Here is a 25669-nt window from a genome sequence, read left to right on the forward strand (position 1 = left end):
GATCCGATGGTATGTACAAATTAAATCACCATGAGTGGTGTGAAATAGTTTCTCCACTCTCCTACCTCTCCTTTCCTAAAATAACTCTTCTTCTCAAAAAACTTATTGATGACTCCACTCTTGTTGACTTCCAATTCCTTCATATTTCCAATGCTACAAAACTCTATTATTTGGTCAATGATACTTTGACTTTCCTCAAATGGAGTAAAAGGCATACCTATAAATTCCGCCACCCTTTTTAAATGGTGTTTCGGGTAATGCTTAAGATCCTCGTACTTAAGAAACAACACTTTTTCGGGATGTTCTAAGCTCATTTTCCAATACGTAACCACATGCTCGAAAAATGGTCCGAAAATGGACCTGCCTGCACAAAAATCCTCAAATAGATCCTCGACACGAAATACCTCGTTGCTATTTGCATACTTAAGGTAGCTCATTCCAAAGTGAAAAAGCGAGGTGAGTGCGTCTAAGGGATTTCGACATATATATAAAAGTTGACAATTGAATGTCCTCATCGATTGAGGAAGCGAGGCGTAGGGCAAGTGGGTGCTAAGAAGTCTTGGAGAGGGAAGCTCAACAAGATGTTGAGGCCGGGGTATTCAAAAGCCTCTCCGTAAATGTCACTCTCTAGGTTGTATACAAGCTCTTGCGGGTGATTTTTTAGTAAAAAGGGTTTTGATTAACGGGGTATATTGCACGGTTGACAATTGTGAAAAGTAGAGATTTTAACCTTGCGGTGCCGGTTTTTGGTAGTCCTGTAATAATGAGATCACTATCTCGAGCTAAGAAATGTCTTTGAAGCTGAAGAATCCGAGCTAAAAGCGATTCAGGGATCCAGAAGCCTTGGTAGTTTATTAGTTCCATTTTATTGTTGGTGGAAGAAACATGTGGAAGGCTTTGTTTGAGGCTTTCAAGTTCTTCTTGGAAGATTGTTGGTATCTCGTTTTGTGTTTCGTTCTTATTCATTGTGAATAATGAATATGGCATGCACTTGTTAGTGTCACGTAATCACGTATACAATTATATAGTCGACAAATTTTATGTACTCACAGTGTATAGATAAGTATGTGCCTTTTGCAAGTACGTGTATAGAGCTGGCCCTTGTGATCTGGCAAATAGGTCAACTGGATCGGGATGGCTTGAGCCGAGTCATTTTGGGTTAGGGTTATTTCGGGTCAATTATTATCCAGATTTTGGTGGCTAACAATCAGTGTGGAGTAATAAACATTTTGATAAGGTTATATTAAGTCGAGTCAATTTAGGTTTGGGTTAAGTTCCACTGCAGGTTAATCACGCTCAGCTCATTCAGACTGGGGACTGGGTTAATTTTGTCAGATTTACCTAGATAGGATGAATCTATGGGTGTTTTGCAGAAGTGTATAATTTGTCTAATATTTAATCTTTATTATGTACTATGGAGCACCAAAATTAAGGAGAAAAATATACTAATGAAAAATAAAATTGATAAAAAAAATATGGGGTTAGGAAATATAAATAAGGAAAAATTACAAATAACCACCATGTATTTGCGTATTTTTAAAAATAACCACCACATATTTTTGTTTTTACAAATAACCCCCACACTTTCATGTATACTCCCCAATCACCACCGTATATTTGACCCGAGACAACATTTTTCATATTTTCCGACTCTTTAATTAACGATTTACGCGGAATACCAATATTGCCCTTATTTAATTACACTAACACAACATTTTCCCCAATTTTATCACCCAAATAACACAACATTTTGCCTTATTCAATTGAAGAACCGTGAATCCCAAATTCATATAATAAATTTGCCCAATAGAATAATGTCCCTGACCAAGCTGTAATACTCGATCAATACAAGAGTTTTTTTGATATGATTTGTGTTGGTCAGCTTCAGCAAGTTATTGAAAAAACCAATCACAATATATTTTCAACTTAAGATTTGTTTGGATAAAGAAGGAAATTGATGGCTATAATGAGAAAATAAGACGAGGTGTAAGGAAGGATGAAGGAGTAGTGGGGAAATCTAGGGTTCCTCAACTGGAAAGACCATGTGATGCATCACCTTGACATTTCGAACATGGTGTCTGCATTAGACAATCATACTTAGAAAGGTTAATGGAATTGGGGAAATTTATTATATGATTTTGGGGATTTAGGGCTCTTTAATTGGATTGAGGAAGATATTGTGGTATTTGGGAGATGAATTGGGAAAAAGATGAATTGGGAAAAAAATGTTGTGTCATGGTAACTAAATGAGGGCAATATTGGTATTCCGTGTAAATCGTTAATTAAAGAGTCGGAAAATATGAAAAACGAGTCTCGGATCAAATATACGGTGGTGATTAGGGAGTATACATGAAAGTGTGATGGTTATTTGTAAAAACAAAAATACATGGTGGTTATTTGTAAAAATATACAAATATGTGGTGGTTATTTGTAATTTTTCCTATAAATAAACATAAATATTAGATGAACGAGGAAAGATTCGTAAGTTGAAAGTTTAAGATCGATGGACGACTGAAAGTTTAAGATCGATGGTCCAGGGCGATTTGGTTTACCAGTCCGGTCTACTTTATTATAAACATCCCTAATAGTCTTTATGTTGCTCATTTTAGTTTTAACTCTTGTTTAACCTAATTAATGATTTGAGTAAATATTATCCTCTCATTGTAGGCTAAATAGATTAATTAAAGGCTACTAGACTATTATATAGATTGACAACGTTCAATATATACACGGTGTATATAGATTTTTATTTTTTAAATGTATCATTAATAGATTTGAGATTGACTAACTTGTTAACTTTTCATATTTTAGGGCCGCTCATTCACCAGCCTAACCCGTCTTGGCCTCTTCCCCTTAGAACGAGGTGTGGGCTCCGGCCAACCACACAATAGCCCGGCCTCCCACCCGGCCTGGTCAATACGACTTTTTTTACTCTATCAACTTTTATTCCGTTACTCTTCAACCTATTAATATCTTTGAATATAGTGGAGGAGGTGTTATAAGCAAGGGAAAACTACTATCTTATTAAAATTATTTATCTTAAACCTATAATCTTCAACCGATACATGACAACTTTATCAATTATCAGTAACAATTTTTATTATTATTTCTAATTCTAATGATGTTTATCTTCAACCTTTTAATGACGGCTTTATTAGTGACAAACTTCCATTATTATTTCTATCTTCAAACTCATTAAACTCAAAATCATCAAAACCATTGAAATTATGTGTTTCGTTTTGACATATGCTATTTTTAGGGGTTTGGATTCCGTATTATTTTAGGATTTTGGTTTTCAATAGTTATTTTGAAATAAACTTTATATTGAATTTCATGTAATAATTCATTTTTGACACTAGAGAAACATATTTGGTGTTTTTAACAGAGTATTCAGTGAGATGTACAAGTACGTAGGTAAGTATGTAAATTAGAGAGGAGCACAATATAGTATTTGACAAAATAATGAATCAATCAAGTTACCAAACTCCACTCAATTAGAGAGGAGCACAATATAATATTTGACAAAATAATGAATCAATCAAGTTACCAAACTCCACTCAATTATGTGTGAAGAAGCATAATAATAATTAAGAATAGAAATGCATGAAACAACATGGAAATGTCATTTTCATGTTGCTGATCAAAATTGGAAAACAACACAAAGCAAATAATAGATATTTATTGAACAAAAAACGGAAAACAAAAGCAATTAAATGTAACGCCCCGTAAACAACATGAGTAAATCGGGATAAAGCAATTTTACAAATGTTTATTTTCTTTAATTTTAATTATAAATATATTGTTATGCTTAATTTTTGTATGTATCTTACTCCCTCTGTTCCGGTCATTTGTTGTCCTTTTTCTTTTTGGGTGTCTCAATCATTTGTTGTCCTTTCTATTTTAAGATTGAATTTGGTAAGTAACCACTTGTCATTTAGTAATTGGTTCCTTCCTATTTCCTTAGTCTTTGTGTCAAAACCAAAGAACAACAAATGACCGAGACGGAGAGAGTATTTAATATAGAGTATGATATTAATAAGACTAAGCCATTTTTTGCAGGGCCTAATCAAAAATTCCTTTTCCACGAGTTTTGCAACTCGAGCCACTCAACCAGCTCATTAGAAAGGGCGTCTTTCAAATCGCCAGAGACGTTTTTGAAGTGCCACCTTAAGATGTATAGGCCTGCAGTCAGTGGCGAGTTCAGGATTTTGATTTCGGTGTAGTAAAATATATACTCAAGGTAAAATGTATAGATAATTAGTGCGAAAGTAGTAAATTTTGGTGTAGCAAATCACAAAATTCTAACCGAATTTTTCGCTTTTGGTGTAGCGACTGCGACACCGAAGACCTTAGTGGCCTCGCCCCTGCCTGCGGCCTATAAGAGACGTTTTCAAACCGCCACGAGTTTTGCAACTCGAGCCACTCAACCAGCTCACTAGTACTCGACCTTGATCTCCTTGTGGTTCGACCTCGACTACCCTATTACATTAGTTTAGTTGAGAATTTGTTTGATTGGGGGAGTGCGCCAAACCTCACTATCACTTTTCTTCCTTCACTCGAGTATCTAGTAGTTTAGGGGGCTTTAATGGCCCTTTGTTTATAATATAAACGGCTCTCTGCAGTAGTTTTCTTTTATTTTTGGCAGTTTATCGTTGTCAAAAAAAAATTATTTTAATTAATCCATAGAAGAGGTGGTGAATAAACTAATCGTTACAGATTTGTACAACTTGTTCTCGATTCCCAAGAAGAGAACACGGAGCTTAATTTAATTAATATTTTCGATAAATTTCTCTTAAAACGGCTATATCTGTCTGAATATAAAACGGATCAAATAACATACCACATGCATAGATAAAACGAGTCTTTGGATTAACAAAGCAAATAATTGTATGATAAACAAAAAATGAAAAATAAAAGCAAATAAACAATACAATTAAGCTGAGTATAAACCACGTATGTATGTGTTGTTGAAGCCTCTATAAATAAAGGGCAAAGTAATGGATCCGACCCAATTCATATTTCATACAATCATATATTCTTTCAATCTTGTCTACTCAAAAACTAATATACTACAATGGCCACCTCTTTCCCGATGAACAACTTGAACCCCACTTATTATTCACCCGAAGAAGGGCTGATTTTTCCATCCACTCAGGTATAATTACAGATTTATAAGTCTTCTCTTCTTTATATCCTCCAACTTACTTTTCTTATTTATTATGATCACTTAATTAATTAATTTTTGGCGTCCGACAAATAATATATTCTATTTCAATAATTACTGCAAGTATATTTACGACCCACCGCCCGTTTTTTTATATTTGCACATAATAAATAAGTGGTTAACTAAAAAATACGCTTATTATAAAAAAGGTTAAATGTAATTAAATAAGTGGAACGAGGTAAAGTGTCTCATTTAATTTATACTCCCTCCACGTTTTTTTGTTCACCCCATTTCTTTCTACACGCATATTAAGAAAAATTATTAAATAATGAAAAAGTAATAAAAGAGTTGTAAATGGGGTAAAAAGAATGATTAAAGAATGAAAAAGTAATACTCCCTCCATTATTTTATATATGACGTTTTCGTTTTACGAGGTAAGCCTTTGACTTTCAATTATATAAAAATATACTCTAGAAAAAATTATGAAAATTATATCATTAGATTCGTCATAAAATTTGCTTTCAAAAGAGTATACATTTCATAGTATTAACTTATATATTTTGAGAGATATTGAAGAGAGAATTGAGTGTCTCGAAATGTGAGAATGACATATATAAAATAATGGAAGGAGTAATAGAGATGTAAGTGGGGTGAAAAGAATGATTAAATAATGAAAATAGATAATTTACCAAAAAGGGAAAATGAGGTGAAAATAGAAAAGTGGAGGGAGTATTTAACAGTAACAACCTAAAATGCAATGGTTTTAATAAAACGAAATTATTTGTATAGATCCGGTTTGATAACACAGATGATCAAACCATTTGTCAAGTACCCAATTAATATATGTATTTTAAGTTTATTTTGAACCATTACTTTAACTTCCAACGATTACTTACTTTACCTTCTAATATTATTAATTTGATAGTTGAACTAATAATTTTGTTATTGTATATTGGCCACACAGGATGGAGGCAACGCTTCATGCACGGTCTAAAATGCATCATGCATATTTACTAATTGGCCTTTATGCTACGACTGATATTTTCTGGGTGTGATGTTATGTTTTCGTTTTAAATCAATTTCCTTTGGTGGTTTGATTTCAGACTTTGAGTTAACTGATGTGAGTGTTCGATATACATCGATCTCATACTCGTAAACTCGGTCATATCCTTTGTATGTTTCCGATATAATAAAATATAAAGGTCAATGTTTTCTATTTACGTTATATTCTTTGTATATCTCAATATCTATTTTCATCTTGCTTTACTTACGAACATATATCAATTTCACTTGTATTGTATAACATAAAGAATTAAAATCGAAACGATAACCGAGATTATAAGTGAATGAAGAAAATCGAATAGAAAGAAATGGTAAACTAATTGTCCACGTCTAGTCATTTTTATTTTTCTTGCACTACTACAAAAATTGATGTAATGCAACATTTCATCTGCAACACTTTGTTTTTTATGTTGCATTTTAGTTAATCATGCAACACTTTATTCAAAAATGTTGCTTTTATTGATATAGGGCATCACTTTAAGAGAAGTGTTGCATTGTATTGTTATAAATGCAACGTTTTGACACAAATGTTGCATTTTGTCGCAACACTTTAAGCAACAATAGCAACATCACTAGTACAATTAGTCCTATTGACATCGCCACAATAACATCGCTCACTAGTAGAAAAAGTGCTATTAACATCGCCTCAATAACATCGCTTCTTCATAAAAACGATGTAATCATTAATAATAGAGTTATTAACATCGGTTTTTAAATAAAAGCGATGTTACCTATTTTTTTTTTTTATTTACATCAGTTGTTAGCATCAGTTATTTGAAAACCGATGTTAATATATTTGTGTTGCATCGATTTTGTTGTAACCGATGCAATTTATTAGATGGTATTTCCATGGCATCGTTTCATAAACCGCTGTCACGAAAGTCCTATTCTTTACGCACAATCACCTAAATGACCTAATAGGAAAGCCGACCCTTCAGTTACCTCATTTCCACAAACCCCACGTACAATCCCGTCGCCGACCTCCTCTTCACACCACTCTTCACACCAGGCCGACCACCACAATGTCAAGCCTGCTATCCTTCAATCGCTCAACTCGCTCGATCTCTTGCTTTGATGTTGTATGATTGATTAAGGTATGTATGAATCAAAATTATTTTTCTTATTATTTCTCCATTATATTAGTGTTGTTTGAATGATACAACAATAATTTAAGTATGGTGTTATTGTTTGATTGATTAAGGTATGTATGAATCGGAATGATACAGCAATAATATATTAGTGTTGTTCACTTGTTTGCTAATTGTTTGGTTTTAATCTAGTAATCGTGATTCTAATGGTAACCACATCTATGTCGTAGCAGCGAGCGGATTAGTAGAAGTAAATGCATCAGTACACGGCGATAATTAACTCCCTATGAAATTGTAACCTAGTTTCCCATCCTACTAAACTATCGACTTAATTAAAATTCATCAGTACTGAAGCAGTGAACTATCGACTCAACTAAAATACCCCTACTGAAAACTGTTGTATGTGTATTGGATTAGTAAAAGTAATTATTTTGTAGGGTTTTAAAACGGATTGGATTATTAGAACGAAATGCATTATTTTTTTTTCCTGAAATCAAATGCATAATTATTTTGTATCTTGGATTTGTCTTTCTATGTTTTCGAGACCACACACCTGACTACTGAGTATACTGATTTCTTAAAGCCTGAATTTATGCATTTCATATTAGATGCAGATTTAGCACACTCATATAAGAACTCGAAACAACTATTCTGAATTTCTGAGGCCAAGATATATATCATTTTCGGTATGCTAGTCAAGGATTATTATTATTGAACCGAGGATAGTTTCAGTCCAATAATGATCAGAAAAGAGTGAGCCTTGCAAAATGAGTGGGACTTTCCTTCTTTTCGTTGTTTGATAGAAGGATCCCACTGTCTTCCCTCGTTTCAATTTGATAAGGAACCAAAGTTGTATTATTTGAAAAATTAAACTGAACATAGAAAAGTTCATGCCAGGGAAACTACTATCCTAATTTTCTAGCAATGTCATCAACAGTTATCGCTGTTTTTTCCTCAAATATTTAGCATTGTATTATGAAACTTAATGTTACATTCTATTAATGTGAAGCGCTAAAGCCACCTTATTAACTCCCTACGAATTTCTAGTTGAAAAGAATAAACAAGGTAAACAAGTTGAAAAGGCATTGAGTTGGTTAGTCACCACATGCTTCATTTTTTATTCTAATATCACTTACTCATCCAAGAATTAATCATCCAAGAATCATTCTAGGACCATGGGACATTGGATGGACGAGTTTACATAGCATGTAAATGGGCAAAAATACCCTTGAGTGTTCCTTGTTCAAAACAGAATTGTTGCATTTTACTCAGCAGCACCTTCAGTTCCTGTGTCGACTTGCAGCCCTCATAAATTTCTGATCCCTGGGAACTAACATGCCCAACCTATACCATTTCGAAGCTAAAGATGTTAGCATTCATATCAAATAAGAATCACCCTAAATTATGGCCTACAACTCGAGATATGCAAGTTTGAGTAGTAGCAGGTCAGGTCTGCAACATTCAACATTCAATCATGTTCCAGCAGCAACTTTGAGGCTTTATATCTCTTTGCTCAGGTTGAACCAATGTATAAATCATACGTTAAATGAAATATAATTAAGTTAGATTTCATTCCCAATTTGAATCACACACAAAAGATTTCAAGATTGTGAGATATGGCCACTTCTTTGATGACAGATCAAAACTGATTGCAGGGCATTCCAGTGCACAGTCCGCTTGCAGTGGCTATTGCTAGAGTTATACGCAAGATATGAGCAGGATTCCAACTTATACATTTAGCTAACACTTTAAGCTTTCTAATGATATAAGAACCATAGGATTTGCTGAAGTATACATGGAGATATGATACTTTGAAAACAACCCTGCTGTAAGCTACTTGTCAGAATGCTACAAGGATTTATTCCTTTTACCCCTAAATAACATACAATTGTGAAGAACACGTGAGTAGTCTTTCAAACATCACTAATTTTTTACCATCTATGTTATTACTAATTTATTATTTAGTGTGGTGTGCATTTCCCTTATGTATTAGTTTTATGGTTAAAGAGTAGGTTTTATCTTTTTTTTTTCTCTTAATTATCTACCACTGATGTAATCCCATTATTTTATGATTTTTTTTTTGGTTTGAAGCCTTAAAGAGTTGACGGTTGTGTTAAGTTTCACTTTATTTACCATACAGGTGATGGGTTGGGAGAAGGATATGGCATGCCTAGTCAAGGCGGAAGTGGTAAATTGCATATGTCGTCCCAACAAGCTTATTGTAAAAGCTGCCAAAAAGTAAGCTGTCTGTTTCCTTCTTTGCTATTTGTTGACATCTCCTCATTGTTGCTATTTGTTGACTTCTCTAAAACATAGAAGGATGCTGAACTATCTATAAGTGTAGTTTTTCAAATTATATGCATGTACGGAACTGAAAGTCTGTAACTAGCTTCAACATCGCAGTTCTCAAGAGCAAAGGATGTGGCATGGATAAAAATTATTTACTTGAGTTACTTTTGAAGTAGTAGCTTCACTATTTCTTTCTGTTTTATTATATTTTAAAAATAAATAAATCATTTCAATTGACTATTTTTTTAACAGTTTCAAATTGACTATTGTGGTATGGTCTATGCTATATTTCAAGAATCCAACCATTCGTGAAACATGAGACCAAAACCCAGTCAGCGGGAGACAAAAATCATTTCTAGCTGCAGTCCTAGCCACCATTTAACTTCATCTTGTGTATCCACTCTCGATCTTCTCTGGAAATTTGAGCACACAATCATGTTCTTTAATGCATTATTTATTATTTTGTGATAATTAAGTGTGACGTATCATCTATGCCTATTGAGCCTTTGAATCCTCAAATCTAATAATGTTCTATTTTTTATGTTACAGGTTGCATTTGAGGTATTAACAATGATGACGGGTTGATTTTTTGTCCGGTTGGCAACATATATGTGCTCACAATACAAGAATGAAGACTTATAATTAGTAGCTTTCAAATAGTCGTTAAGAATTATTATTTGTTCTATTTAAACATTTGTTATATTTGTTTTAGTTAAATAATTGAACATTTGCAATCGAAGTTCTACTTTTGATCCTTTTTTGAAATGTAATTGACATATATTTTTGAGACTGAATCAATTGAATGCACAATTAGAGAGAATTACAATTGTTGCGTGCCTTACAAGTCCTTATGTCGTTGCACTTTATTAAGTGTTGTTTTTGTTTATTATAAGTGTTGTTTTGGGACGTAACGAGTGTTGCGTTTCCAAAATAAAAATGTTGCATTAATTTGATATAAATGTTGCTTATCAACATGAAAAGTATTGCATTAGTTCAGGAAGTGTTGCTTTTTTTACATAAGAAATGTTGCATTAGAAGATAAAAAATGTTGCCTTTGCAATTGAAAAAGCGTTGCATAAACATGACCAATGCAACACTTTTCAAAAGTGTTGCTTCAGATTAAAAAGTGTTGCATTAAGCGTTGCAATGACCTAATGCAACAAGACCTGATGTAGCACTTGATTAAGTGTTGCATAAACTCTATTGCAACATTTATATGACATTATGCAACAATAGCAAAGTGTTGCTATAGAATCTAAATGTAGTAGTGTTGGTACAATAGGTGAAATATTGAACTCATAAAAGCTTGGAACATATCTTATTCGTTTCAGGAGCTACATACTTTATCAATATTTTCTACAAATTTATTAGAGTTGCTTTTCTCTATACTGAATTTAAATATATTAGTTTCATATTTTTGACTTCAAGAGATCATGCCCTAGGCTTAGCGATTATGACAAAATCTCATTTCAGACGAAGGGTGGTATTCGCTTCAAATCCATCAAGCCACCGTAGGATGTAGAGAGCATTACCTTTCTGTTAGTAACACAAAAATAATATTGTTTCTGAAGACTCAAGAAAAAAAATTGTATCGAGAATTATATCAAAGGACTGCTGCCTAACAAGAGAAAAAAAGTAAAAACTAGTTTGTGTCCTCACAAGAGAAAAAGTTGAAAACACAAATACATTTAAGAAAAAAAGTTCCCCCTCTCGCTAAAATCCCCTAAAAGAAAACCCTAATTTCCATGCTCCACTGCCGCCGCTCTACCCCCATATAGTCCTCCCCATTACTTTCTCAGCCATTTCGTCAGAGAGGTGGCTTCTCTTGGGCCCATCTCCGGCGATCCGTCTCCTCCTTGTCTAATACCTGACTAGATCTTGGCCATGTCGGGAAGTGCTTCACCGATTTTGTCTTTCCCTGCTCGACTGCTGACCTCCCCCGTCTTTCCTCTCCTCTGTTTCTGTTTTATGGCGCTCCGATTGTTCTAGAGACTCTTCCTTGTGATCCTGCCTTGTGCGTCTTAGGGTGGTGTCGGATCGGTGTTCCCCTTTCCTCAACTCTCCAGTAAGTCTCATCCTCTTTTGTGTGGTTTTTGAGTCATCGTCTCCTGTATGGTTGTGTGTGGAGGTGACAAGGTGTTCCCCTTCCCCTCGCCCCCTTCCCCTACCTCTCAATTCTTTGGACGGCATACATGTGTCTTTGTCTTAGTCTATGTTCGGGTTTGATGGTTTGTCTTGGTCTTGGTAGGTAGTCTGTGATGAATCATTCTGGGTTCGCGTTTTTCGGGGTTGTTGGACTTGTTGGTTATGTTGTTGGTCGCGTTGGGTAGGCCTTGTGTTTGGGTTGCTTTCTAGGAGTGGTAGCGGACTCTGGTGTGAGCGTCTTTCTGGTCATTGGGTTTGGATATCTTGGTGTTGGTGTTTTACATAGGATCTGATTCGGTTGGGTTGGATTATCTTCCACTTAGTCAGCTCATTTAAATGTTTAAATTGCTTCCGAGACGACTCCACGCATCCCGAGGCAGCAGCACTTCCGCTCCAAATCCACCCATCTCCTAAATGCAAGCTAAAAGGATAGTAAAAGGCTCGATTTTGCTATTTTGTGGTCCATTCCTGCCAACAAGACAAAGCTAACCAAAGTATACGATTCGGGGGACATTTGTAGCTAGATGCCACATAAATAACAAAGAAATGCGTGTGAATATAGGGTAAAAATCTTATATAAAATACACACATCAAATCTCCCCAAACCAAACTTTTTCTTATCCCCAAGCAAACTATGAATGCAACTAAGGACAACTAGTGGAACGAGACCAACTCATCAGCTACAAATTGTCCACCCAAGCCAATTTAATGCAACAACTAATAAAGTGGCAAAAGGTAAGTGCAAACGAGTTAAATCATTGTTTTAAACTACTGAACCGTTGAACTTGCAAGTCTCGTGTATATCGGACTCTCACGGGTCGCTCATCACACAAATTAAGCACAAGGTGAGTATAAATGTAAAAGATAGAAAGAAGTAAAGACACTCACCTAACTCGACCTATAAGAACATGCATGCAGCTGACATGAAATCGATTTCTACCGACCGGACATATGCCTTCCAACCAATCAAGACCGAGACACATGCCGATGACTTACATATAATGTGTGGTGAGGCAATTGGGCAAGAAGGGGCGACATGGATTTGGATAAGTAGAGGTAAAGCCAAACTAGTACAACCGTAACCAAATGATAAACTCATTCCGCTTCATTACTCAACATCAAAAAGTAGAACTGTGCCATTGTGGTAAAACATCACTCACATCTAGGGCTGAGCAAAAAATCCGATTATTCGAACCGATCCGAAAAACTGGATATCCGATCCGAAATAAAGGTTCGGATCGGATATCCGATCCGAAACTTTCGGATACGGATCGGATATCGGATATTAGTTTAAAAATATTCGGATATCCGTATCCGAACCGAAACTTAGCTTTTTACTTTTTTTTCCAGAAAAAAGTTTCTTACCCATTTCATTTGGGCCTTCAAAAACTACAAATTTACTTATGTACTGACATTGGCCTTATTTCAAAATAACCTACTTATAAAAGTCTAAACATCAATTCTTTAACCTAGAAATTTCTTTCATTTGACTCCATCAGCCACTCTCTTCTGCCTCCATATTCCTCATCTTCTTTTTCCTAAAAAAAAAAATATTCTCATCTTCTCCTTCTATTTTACCCAACTCCAAATCATCACTTTAATCAAGATCACATACTTTGGTTTTAATAACCAAAGAAGAACGTGCATTAGCTTATTCTTCATTAACCACTTATAAATGACCCATCAAATCCACCACCGAGTCAAGTTTTCGACGATGTCAGATCTGACGACGTCACTCATGGCGACCCCTGGAACGATGCCACACCCGACAATGCCTGCAAATTTCTTGATAATTTCTTGCTAACTGTAAATTTTTTGAAGATATATATTGAGATCTTTGCAATTTCTGATTTTGTCAATAATTCACTTTAGTTTACTGTATAGCCTTGGAGAAATGACATATTCGTCATAAATGCCCACTTTTTTTCAATTTGTAACTATTTTACGCAAGAAATTCAACTTTTTTTGTGGAATCGGATCGATTATCGGATTCTCGGATATCCGATCCGAAATTTTCGGATATCAAAAATCGGATATCCGAAGTTTTCGGATCGGATATCGGATAGTAAAATTTTGATTTTTCGGATCGGATATCCGAACCGAAAGTTGGATTCGGATCGGATATCCGATCCATGCTCTGCCCTACTCACATCTATAAAAGACTCCCCATAAGAAGTAATGATAAGCATGAAAGTATTATTGTGTAACACCGCCATATACCAAGGAGCCTTAACAAGACCTTTACTAGCATATAAGGGCGTTACCATCTCGGTTGTCCGAGGACAGTAATTATCAAATGTCGATAAAAGAACAATTAAAGTTTATTACAAGCGATTAACCAGAACTAAAGGCATACAAAAGATACAACTCAAACTACTATCATCTATGTGAACTATACTTCTGTCTTGACTCGTGAAAGACTCATCCCGCCAAGCACCCAACTATCATCCAGATCACAACCTGTTAAGACCGACTGCTCACCATAAAGGATCACGGCAGACACAACAGAAACAAATAAGAAGACAAAACCACACAAGATCAGTAACTGAGGAAAACACACCAACAACTGTCGACACAATACAGATACAACAAGGCACACGCAAGCCACATCACTTCCAATCAATCACCATCACCGACTAATAATAGAATTTTAAAAGATTAGTAAATACTTAAGTGAAATTAAACACTAATAATAGAATTTTAAAAGATTAGTAATACCGTGTATTTAGTTCATGAAATTATTTCACGTAAAGGATAAGGTTTTGAAAAATATAAAATATATGGATAAAAATATTTATTTAATTTAAGTAATTTACAAACAAATTCCGTAAATACTTAAATAAATTAATCACTAATAATAGAATTTAAAAAAGGGTAGTAATATCATGTTTTAGTTCATGAAATTATTTCACGTAAAGGATAAGGTTTTGTAAAAAAACAAATTGCATTGTTTAGCAATATATTTAGTAAGTAAAACTAAAATAATTATATTTAAAATTTTGTGTTCATGGTGAATTTAAATGAGACCTTCTCCATTCCACTTTTACTGTTTAATTATCCTTTAAAATTTATTCCAAATTAATTGTTTTTTCAAAATTTAGTATGATAAATGACTTAACTATTAGTATCTATACAATATAATAAAAAGGCAAGATGAGTAATTTATTATTTGACGTGTGTCATGTTAAGCAATTTTAAGTGCCACATTTTATGTTATTTTTCTTTGTATTTTATTAGGAATAGTAAGAGACTATGAGTTGATATGTATAAATTATGATACAATGAATTATCACAATTAAGTTTATTACTCAAATTATGATACAATGAATATGCATAATTAAGTGTATTAGTGGTGACTTTTCAGTTGCTCACTGAGTTTGTATAAATACCTCCTCATAGAGAAATAAGAGAACCAATCAAAAACAAAATCAATATTGTAACTCTCCAAAATCAAACACATTTTATATCATTCATCCTTAATTCTCCATGGGTCATGTGAAATGTACATTGAAGACAAACATTCAATCTGCCTCCGTTTTATTGTGCTTTGAAAATCAATGGTTCAATTTCATATAAATTTTGGATCTCAAAGGCGCTACATTGCTACTAAAGTTTAAACTTTTTAGTTTGTTTACATGTTGATTTCTCCTGATTGTTCATAATATTCATAGTATAAAGCTACAAATTTAAAAAATTAATATTTAAATATTTAAGTTTTGGGTAAAATAAAAAAGTTCAACTTCATAGTTACTAGTTTGGATGCTCGTGCGTTGCAACGGGGTAATTAACTTAGTAAACAAAAATTGGTTATAAGGTCTTAATATTTACATCTTATGTCTTATCATTTATTTAGATAGATCAAAAGTCAAAACATCATATTTAAGAGACGCAAAAGATGTTAGGTTGATAACTAAGTTCTAAGGATGACTCATATTTATAATCATAAGACCACTACATCTTATGTTAATCTTTCAATGTGGGACAATTATATTATTTTTATATTATCCTACATTATTTTTCAATGTGGGACATATAACATACTAAGAAATACACAATTATATATATATATATATATATACAAATTATATAAAATTTATACGCTAATGATATCATTTTTACCACGAATCAAATTATGTTATTTTCATAATTTTCTTAACGATATTTTTTTTGCCAAATGAAATATAAATTTTTTTATATAGAAATTAGAAACATCACTTGAATATACTATAGGAAATATATATTATAATAATTAAAAGATTCTCTACTTTATTTTTTACATTAAAAAATATTATTTATGATACTTTCCTAAATTAATTTTTCAGATTACCCCACCTTATGATAATTTTCTGCTGTGGGACAATTCAATTATTTATATATATATATATATATATATATATATATATATATATATATATATAGAATTAGGTTCAAATGAGTCCTCTTAGATTAGATGAGTCTATGAGTCCTATTCTAAGCCTTTGGATCAAAATAAATGAAGGGCTAAGATTAAAACAAAATAAAAGATGTCATATAAAAACAAAGAAACCCTAATCAAACCCTACATCCCATTTCATTTTTTCATACTGCCTCCCTCACTCCCACTTCTCTCTCTAACCACCATCACCCAACTCTCTCAACCCCCACTACTCCATACGACAACCGCCATATCAACCACACAGCCACCCTAACACCATCACATACGACCTCACGCCGCCACCACCATCACATACGACCTATGCCGCCACTGCCACGACCACCATCTGTTGCTGCCGCCCCTCTCGCCTGCGACCACCGACGCCTCTTCTTGCCCCTTTTTTTTGGCGTTGTGTTGTCGTGGTTGTTGCCGCCTTTCTCTCTTTTTTTTTTTGTTGTTGTTGTTGGATGTTATCGTGGTGGTTTTTAGGTGGTGCCGCCTCTCTTTTTTTTTTTTTTTTTTTTTTTTAAAAGATCTATTTCGCGGGAGTGGTGGTTCTGTGGTGGGTGTTGGTGGTAGGTCAGGTGGTGGTTGTTGAAGGCTGCCGCCTCTCTCCCATATCCTTTCTCTTTTTTTTTTTTGTGTGGTGGCGGGTCGTGGTGAAGGCTGCCGCCTATCTCCTTTTGTTTTTTTTTTGTTTTTTTTCGTGGGGTGGTGAAGGTTGGGGTGGGTGGTGGTGGTAGGTTAGGTAAGGTTGGTGATGGTCGTTTTTTCAGATTGAGTTTTACTTTTTTTTTTTTCTTATTTTTCCTTTATAATGGCGGTGGTTGTTGGTCGTGGTTGTTGGCGATGGTGTGGGGTTGTTGTGGTAGTGTGTGGTGCCTTTGCCGCTTCTCTCCCTATTAAAGTTACAGAGACATGGACTTAAATTAAACCCGTAAAATACTAAACAATTAAATTAATATATAAAAAATCACCATATTTATATAAAGTTTCACCGATAAGGGTTAAAGTTACTCTCGTAAGAGAATAAAGTTTCATAAAATAGGACTAAAGTTACATAAACCGTTAAAATTAGTTTATTACATAAATTTAAATTTTTATATTAGAAATGGCCTTAAAAAGTTTAAAGTTGCTATATTTACCATTAAAGTTTCAGTCGTAAAACATTAAAGTTACATTCATAAATTAGAAAAATATTTCCTTACAAAAAAATTAAAGTTTCAATTTTTAGCCTTAAAGTTTCACTTGTAAAACATGAAAGTTTCATTCATAAATCGGTGAAATTAAATAAATAATAGTCACAATTACATTATTACATAAATTTAAATTTTTATATTAAAAAAAGCCCCAAAAAAATTGAAGTTTCACTTTAAAGCTTTAAAGTTTCACTCGTATACTATTAAGATTTCAGACAAAAATTAATTAAATTAAAAAAAATATTTGTCTTAATTACATTATTTCATAAAATCAATTTTTTATATTAAAAATTGCCTAAAAAATTAAAGTTACATTTTTTTATATTAAAGTTTCAGTTGTAAAACATTAAAGTTATATTCAAAAGTACAAAAATTTAAATTTTTATATATAAAATGACTTTCAAAAATTAAAGTTACGTTTGTAAAGAATTAAAATTACATTTACAGATTAAAGTTTCACTTTTAAAACATTAGAGTTTCAATTTAGAAATTGCTTAGAAGGTTCAAATCTCAACCATCAATCTTAGAAGATCAATGGCTTAGATTAGGACTTAGGAACTCAAATATTTAGGTGGACTCATTTGAACTTCACTATATATATATATATATATATATATATATATATATATATATATATATATATATATATATATATATATATATATATATATATATATATATATATATATATATATAGTAATAAGATCAAGTGAGTCCACCTCTTACATTTGAGTCCATAAGTCCCATTATGGGCCATTGGATCTTGGAAATGGAGGGCTAAGATGAGAACCCAAAAATTAAGGTTAATACTCTAATTTTGTCAGTAATTTTCTCATTAACTACAATAATCCTCCTCATCTTTCATTCATCAATTCATTATTACATCTCCTTATTCTCTCTCTATATCTCACTTCTCCATATTCTCTCCAAAAAAACCAAGAAAAAAAAAACCCAAAAAACCAAACAAATAAAAAACCCAAAAAATCCAAATAAATCATTTACTCATCTTTTCCTCATTCACCATCCACCTACCACCACCCACCTACCACCACAGTCGCCAACCGCCACCGCCACCACCACCACCACCACCGCCGCCGCCCGACGTCTTTTTTTTTTTTTTTTTTTTAAAAAAAATTGATGTTTGGGTGTTCTTTTTATTTTTTTTTTTGTTTTTTTTCTCCTTATATCGTCTTGCTATATAATATTGTTTTAAATTTGTGAGTTTTTTTTTAATTTTAATCTTAGATCTACTAAAGTAGATCAATTTTCATTGAACCGTTTTTTTTTTCATTTTCGTTTTTTTTTTAAATTTTGATGTTTTGGTCTTTTTTTTTTCGGTTATTGACATTCTTACAAATTATAGTGTGATTTTAGTACTAAATCTATTAGTTATGAAATCTCATTTTTTTCTTTTTTCTTGTTGATATCACTTTGTTAATATCCGTCTTGTTATATATATTTGCCAAATTTCGTATTTAAAATTTTGTCTTGGTATTGTGTGATTTAGGATCCATTAAACTTACTTGTTCGGTTAAAATTACACTTTTTTTCGTTAAAATTACACTTTTTTCCGTTAAAATTACACTTTTATTGGGTTAAAATCACAGTTTTTTCCTTGTTAAAAATACACTTTTTTCCGTTAAAATTACACTTTTTTGTGTTAAAATTATACTTTTTTTTCCGGTTAAAATTTTAGTACTAAGTCTATTAGTTATGAAATCTCATTTTTTACTTTTTTCTTGTTGATATCACTTTGTTAATATCCGTCTTGTTATATATATTTGCCAAATTTCGTATTTAAAAAAATGTCTTGGTATTGTGTGATTTAGGATCTATTAAACTTACTTGTTCGGTTAAAATTACACTTATTCGGTTAAAATTACACTTTTGTCCGTTAAAATTACACTTTTTTCGGTTAAAATCACATTTTTTTTCCTGTTAAAATTACATTTTTTAACGTTAAAATTACACTTTTTCCCGTTAAAATTACACTTTTTTCTGTTAAAATTACACTTTTTTTCGTTAAAATTACACTTTTTTTCCCCGTTAAAATTACACTTTTTCCCGTTAAAATTACACTTTTTTCTGTTAAAATTACACTTGTCTTCATTAAAGTTACATTTATCTCTATTATTAAAGTTACACTTATCTCTACTAAGGTTACCCTCTCAATGACTAAAGTACGCTTTTGGATTAAAGCTAGAACAATTTGGACTGAAGTTACACAAATTTGGACTAAAATTACACAATTTGGACTAACTAATGGAATTATTTGTAATTTACACAATTTGGACTAAAGATACACAAATTTGGAATATAGTTATACAATTTGGACTAAAATTACACTTTTATGGACTAAAATTACAATTCCGTGGACTAAAATTACACTTTTGTAGACTAAAGTTACACATTTGTGGACTAACATTATAATTTTTTGGACAAAAATTATACTTTTTTGGACTAAAATTACACTCATAAAATGATAAAAGATATACACTATCAATGTACTAAAGTTACACTCTAGTCGACAATGATTGAAATTGCACAATATCAATGAGTCAAAATAAATGAATTGTGTAACTATAGTCCAAGTTTAGTCGTAAATAGTGTAAATTTTAGTCCAAATTATGTAATTTCAGTCCAAATTTGTGTAATTTTAATCCAAAGTTGTGTAATTTTATTCCAAATTGTGTAACTTTAGTCCAAATTGTATAACTTTAGTCCAAATTTTACCTTTAGTCCAAAGTGTATTTTTTGTCCAAATTATGTAATTTCAGTCCAAAATTGTGTAATTTTAGTCAAAATTGGTGTAATTTTAGTCCAAATTATGTAATTTCAGTCCATTAGTCAGTCCAAATAGTCCAAATTAGTCGAAATTAGTTAGTCCAAATTAATGTAACTTTAGTCTAAGAGTATAACTTTAGTCATTGGGAGGATAACCTTTAACAGGAAAAAGTGTAATTTTAACCAACAAAAGTGTAAATTTAACAGGAAAAAGTGTAATTTTAACGAAAAAAGTGTAATTTTAACGAAAAAAAGTGTAATTTTAACGAAAAAAAGTGTAATTTTAACAGAATAAAAGTGTAATCTTAACAGGAGAAAGTGTAATTTTAACGAAAAAAGTATAATTTTAACGAAAAAAAGTGTAATTTTAACAGAAAAAAAGTGTAATTTTAACGAGAAAATGGTAATTTTAACGGAAAAAAGTGTAATTTTAACAGGAAAAAGTGTAATTTTAACGAAAAAAAGTGTAATTTTAACGAAAAAAACTGTAATTTTAACAAAAAAAAGTGTAATTTTAACGAAAAAAAGTGTAATTTTAACAGAAAAAAGTGTAATTTTAACAGGAAAAAGTGTAATTTTAACAAAAAAAGTGTATTTTTAACAGAAAAAAAGTGTAATTTTAACAGAAAAAAGTGTAACTTTAATGACGATAAGTGTAATTTTAACCCAAAAAAGTGTAACAAAATCTTTAAAATTACACTTTTTAGCAATTTTAACACAATATTGGGTGTGCAATTTTATTTTAAAACACAAGATCTTTAATTTTAGCACAAAATCATATGTAATTACAAAAGTGAAAAAACCAAAATAAACACCAACCATACTAGATCTAAAATAATAAAAAACCGAAATTAAAAAAATCAAGAAGAAAAAAAAACCGAAATAAACAAGATTGCAATGGTGGATGAGGTTTTAATAATAACAATGAAATAAACAATGAAATAAACAAGATCTAAACGGTTTTAATAATAACAATGAAAAAAACCGAAATAATATGCAATGAGATTTTAATAATAACAATGAAATAAACAAAATCAAAAACAAAATCAAAAAACGGAAAAACAATCCCCTAAAAAAAAAAAACGGAAAAAACAAGAATAAAAACAAAAGATCAGCACAAAAAACAAAAAAACAAAAAAACAAAAAAAAAAACACAAAATAGAACAACCCCAACTATAGATCATTAGATCTTATTATAAGAGGAAAGAAAAAAAAATAATTTAAGAAAAACAAAACAAAACAGTAACAGCAACAACACTACTACGTGTTACAGATCTGAAATTTTTTTATAAAAAAAGTCGAGTAAAAGGTGCGAGGGGACTGGATGTGGGTGACGGAAAAGGAGGGCGGCGGGGGTCGGTTTTTTGATGGTCATTGTGGGTGACGGAAAAGGAGGAAGGTAGGGTCGGTTTTTTTATGGTGGTTGTGGGTGACGGTGCGTGCGCCGGTGTGGTGGCCGTGGGGTGGATGTGGAGGCCGTGGGTGGAGGGCGTGGGTGGAGAAGGAGGAAGAGTGATTGGTGGATGGCGGCCGTCGGTGGAAGGCGGCGGGCTGGTTGTTGGGTTGGGAAGAAGTGGTGGGGTGGTTGGGTTGGTGAACCGGGTGAGGATGAGAGTTGGGTTTTTTGAGTTGGTTTTTTTTTTGGTTTTTATTTTGTTGGGAATTTTAGAGGGTATGTGGTGTAGAGAGAAATTTGGAGGTGGATAATGAGAGGAGGATATTAGGATAGGTAAGTTTTTAAGGAAGGTTGAAGGATTAAGGGAGGTAATTAGACTAGATTGATTTGTGGCCATCCATTGAGATGTAATCTCATCCCTTCATTCCCTTCATCCAAGAGCCCTTATAAGGACTTAAGGACTCAATAGATGCAAGGGACTTAGAAGAACTTCACACTATATATATATATATATATATATAGTGAGCATCCCATGAGTCTAGCATCTTAGATGAGTCTAGCATATCAATAAGAACCGTTGGATCAACAAGATCCAACAGCCCTCATTCTTCCACGTCACCCTAAACAAATCCTCATAAGAAAACCCATACCAGTGATTTTTCTCATTCACGTTTTCTAAATTTCTGGAACTTTTTTTTTCTCTCTCTCCCAAACCCTAAAAAAAGCTAAAAAAATCCCCAAATTCAAGAAGGAATATGCAAATATCAATCGAAAATCGATTGAAGATGTAAGAATATAATCAAAATCTCTCAAAATCAAACATGCTTCTTATCTTGAAGAAGTAAATCAATCGAAAATCTGCAAAAATTAATCAAATATGCTTCTTATCAAGAATCGCGTTTCTTACACAAAAATGAAGAGGTAAGAATCAACGTTCTTTCCGCTATTTTAATTCTTATTTTCTATATATTCGATCTGATATTTTATGTGTTCTTATTGTTATCGTCGATTGTTCATATTATTATTGTCGATTGTATGTATTCATAGTGTTTGTGCGAAAAGTTAGGGTTATGAGATGGTGAAATTGAGCAATAATTTTAATTTGTAGTTATTATTGAGGAATATCAGTTGTTATTATTGAGGAATATCAGTTGTTATTGAATTGAATCTGAAATATTGGTATAAAGTTGTTACAAACTCATAGTTTTAATTTGTTTTTTTTGGTTAATTTACGATTAAATTATGTAATGATTACGATTTTATGAGTTGTTAAATCGTGTTATAATATCATTTTTACTGTTCATTGTCAATTCTAAGTATAAATAGTATTTGACAAAAATTTAGGGTTATGACATTGTGAGATTCATATCTGGATAATTTTCATGAAAATTGGGGCTAAGCGATGTGATTAAATTATGTTTTGTAAAATTCTCGGTACATGTTATTCTTTAATATCTTTATCTTGTAACATTGTTATTGTGGTATTGTTACTCTAACAATATTTCTTTGTAATATTATTCTTGCATTACATAATATAATGGATATTGAGGAATGGTCAATCATTATTGAACTGAACTTGAAATAGTGTTAAAACATTGTATCTTTGATGTTGTGAGATTTAACTCAATTAAATTTGATGGTATAACATTATTGTTGATCACTAATAGAGGGCCACCGGCTTTTGCATATTTTTTTATTATTAATTATCCAATGCTTTGTTTTGAATGTCAGGAAATTTGAAGAAGAAGTTTGAGAAATCAAATTCTGAGAAAAAAGTCACCAAAAAGATGGTATATAAAAAAAAAGTACCACACTCACAAATCAGTCATGAAGATAGGCGTGAAGAAAACAACGTTATTGAAGTTGAAATACTAGTAGAGACTTTTATTATGTATGATTATGATATATACTTGTTGTAGGCTTTTCACATACATTTTAGCATATCAGGACGAATCAAGTATTCACTTGCTTTTTATTATTGTAATAATTAAAGTTTGATCGTTTAACATAGTATATGTGTTACTTTGATAAATGAATGATATTACAAAGTAACACAATTCAGATCGTGTTATTTTGTTGCGTAAATGTAATGATGTTACAGTAACACAATTACTATATCATTGTTACTTTGTTGCGTAAATGATGTTACAGTAACACCGTCACTTTAAAAATGCAAAAAAATCTTTATCATTACACTTCAGAACTTCATTATACACCGTCTTATATAATACACGAACTAAATAATAATTATTGTAACATTGTTGTCATGTTAGTTTAATGAATTAATGTTTTACAAAGAACACTTATTCTGATAATATTGATATACCATTGATGAATTAAATATAACGAAGATGTTACTGATAACACGTGTAACTTTGATTAATGATGATATTCTTTGTAGCACTATTTTTGTGTGACGTGGTAGAATAAGGATTGGTTGTATTGGAATTAGGAGGAAAGTACAAAGTTATCTAATAAATTAAAACAATAAAGTGGTGTTAACCATACAACAAACAACACAACAATGGTAAAAGTGTCCACTAGCATTCCCACTTCAATAACATTGCTTTCTTCATGCCTATCTCCGTGATTCATTATTCAACGTCTTGCTTTTTTTTGTATATATTGTATCCATGTGCGCCTTTTTTTTATGTTGGTTGATTTCTCAAACCTTCTTCTTTCTTCAATTCTGCTGACAACAAAAACAAAACATTCGACAATTACTAGATAAACCATATGCGAAATTCAGTGGTCCATTATTAATGATAATTTCACAGTAACAATATTACAGTAACATCATTACAGTAACATCATTGTGAGTTTGTGACAATGTTAAACCATATTTATTTGAAAAAAATCACATAACATCAAATATACAATGTTGTAAGAATATTTTAAGTTCAATTCTGTCATGCAGTTTTAATGTTACTGTAACGCTATTACAGTAACAGGTGTCGTTGATTATTTTACGAAAACTAATTGAATCCTCACATTTACCGCAATCATATTTTTACGCTATTAAGTTATACCTTCTATTCATGCCTTGACAAGAAGGAATATGATTTGTCAAACCTGAATATTCCATGTAGTAATAATGTTACAGTAATAATGTTACAGTACGCAATGAAATCCGCAACGAACTTGATGAACATGTAAGTAACAGCGCTAAAACTAGTTTAAAAAAATGACACATCAAACAAAACGCGAACAATCAGTAGCATGATTCAAATTCAATAACATAAAGAATGTGCGTATTGTAAACACATTCTAGAGGTTTCAAATTTAATGAAAAAAAATCAGGACAATCAGAACTAGCAGAAGTTATATAAAATCACAAAAATTAGAAGTTTCAAGTTTCCAGTAATCGTCATTGAAAACGCGATCCCTGAAAAATTTATACACATAGTTAAAACGCATTCTAAGAACCTCAAAAGTAAAATCAGTAATAAAATTATTTGTACGCATGTTGTTCTCAGTATCATGCATAACAATACAAGTAATGAAAATAAAATACGAGAAACAAAAAGCATCATCGAAAATACGGATCGTAAAAATTATAAGTTGAACATCAATTACGAAAATTTAAAATTCAATAACCAAATCGAGTTGCTGTAATTGAATAAAAATTTAAAAGCAACTACAAAGGTGTAGATCTAGAAAAAAAACCTAAAAATCAGGTGAAGGTATGCGATCTAAATATGCGATTTTAATTAAAGGATATGAAATCGAAAATTGATTAAATTGTTTAAATTATTGAACCGATTCAATCTTGGATTGCTTGAATCATAAATTGCTTGAATTGATTAAACTAATAGAATCACGAATTGCTTGAATTCATAAAATCGACATTCTAAGTTGAACATCAATTAAAAAAATTGAAATTCAATAATAAATCGATTTGTTGTAATTGAATAAGAATTTCGAAAGCAAATATAACTAACCTGAAAATCGATCGATTGAAGATGCGCGATCGAAGGATGCGAAATCAGAGTTTAATTAATCTACTCTGAATTATTGAATCGTAAATTGCAAAAATCGTGGATGAACTGTGAAACACGTGTGAATGTAAAAATCTTTAAAGTTGCAGCGTTAATGGTTGAGATTAATTTTTTGGAATTGTGAAGGAGA

General features: G+C 32.0%; 2 long non-coding RNA genes and 1 pseudogene across 2 annotated transcripts; 2 read left to right on the plus strand and 1 right to left on the minus strand.

Moving 5' to 3' along the window:
* Positions 1–20: 20 nt before the first annotated feature.
* Positions 21–966, minus strand: LOC141594609 (cytosolic sulfotransferase 13-like; annotated as a pseudogene).
* Positions 967–4954: 3988 nt separating this feature from the next.
* On the plus strand, positions 4955–6384 carry LOC141594076 (uncharacterized). The gene is made up of 2 exons (XR_012521996.1): positions 4955–5155; positions 6129–6384. It is a non-coding gene; the product is annotated as an uncharacterized LOC141594076 (long non-coding RNA).
* Positions 6385–7109: 725 nt separating this feature from the next.
* On the plus strand, positions 7110–10421 carry LOC141594077 (uncharacterized). The gene is made up of 3 exons (XR_012521997.1): positions 7110–7320; positions 9455–9552; positions 10153–10421. It is a non-coding gene; the product is annotated as an uncharacterized LOC141594077 (long non-coding RNA).
* The last annotated feature ends 15248 nt before the right edge of the window (positions 10422–25669 follow it).

The sequence above is a fragment of the Silene latifolia genome, chromosome 8 (assembly GCF_048544455.1).
Source record: "Silene latifolia isolate original U9 population chromosome 8, ASM4854445v1, whole genome shotgun sequence".
In the NCBI taxonomy this organism is placed as follows: Eukaryota; Viridiplantae; Streptophyta; class Magnoliopsida; order Caryophyllales; family Caryophyllaceae; genus Silene; species Silene latifolia.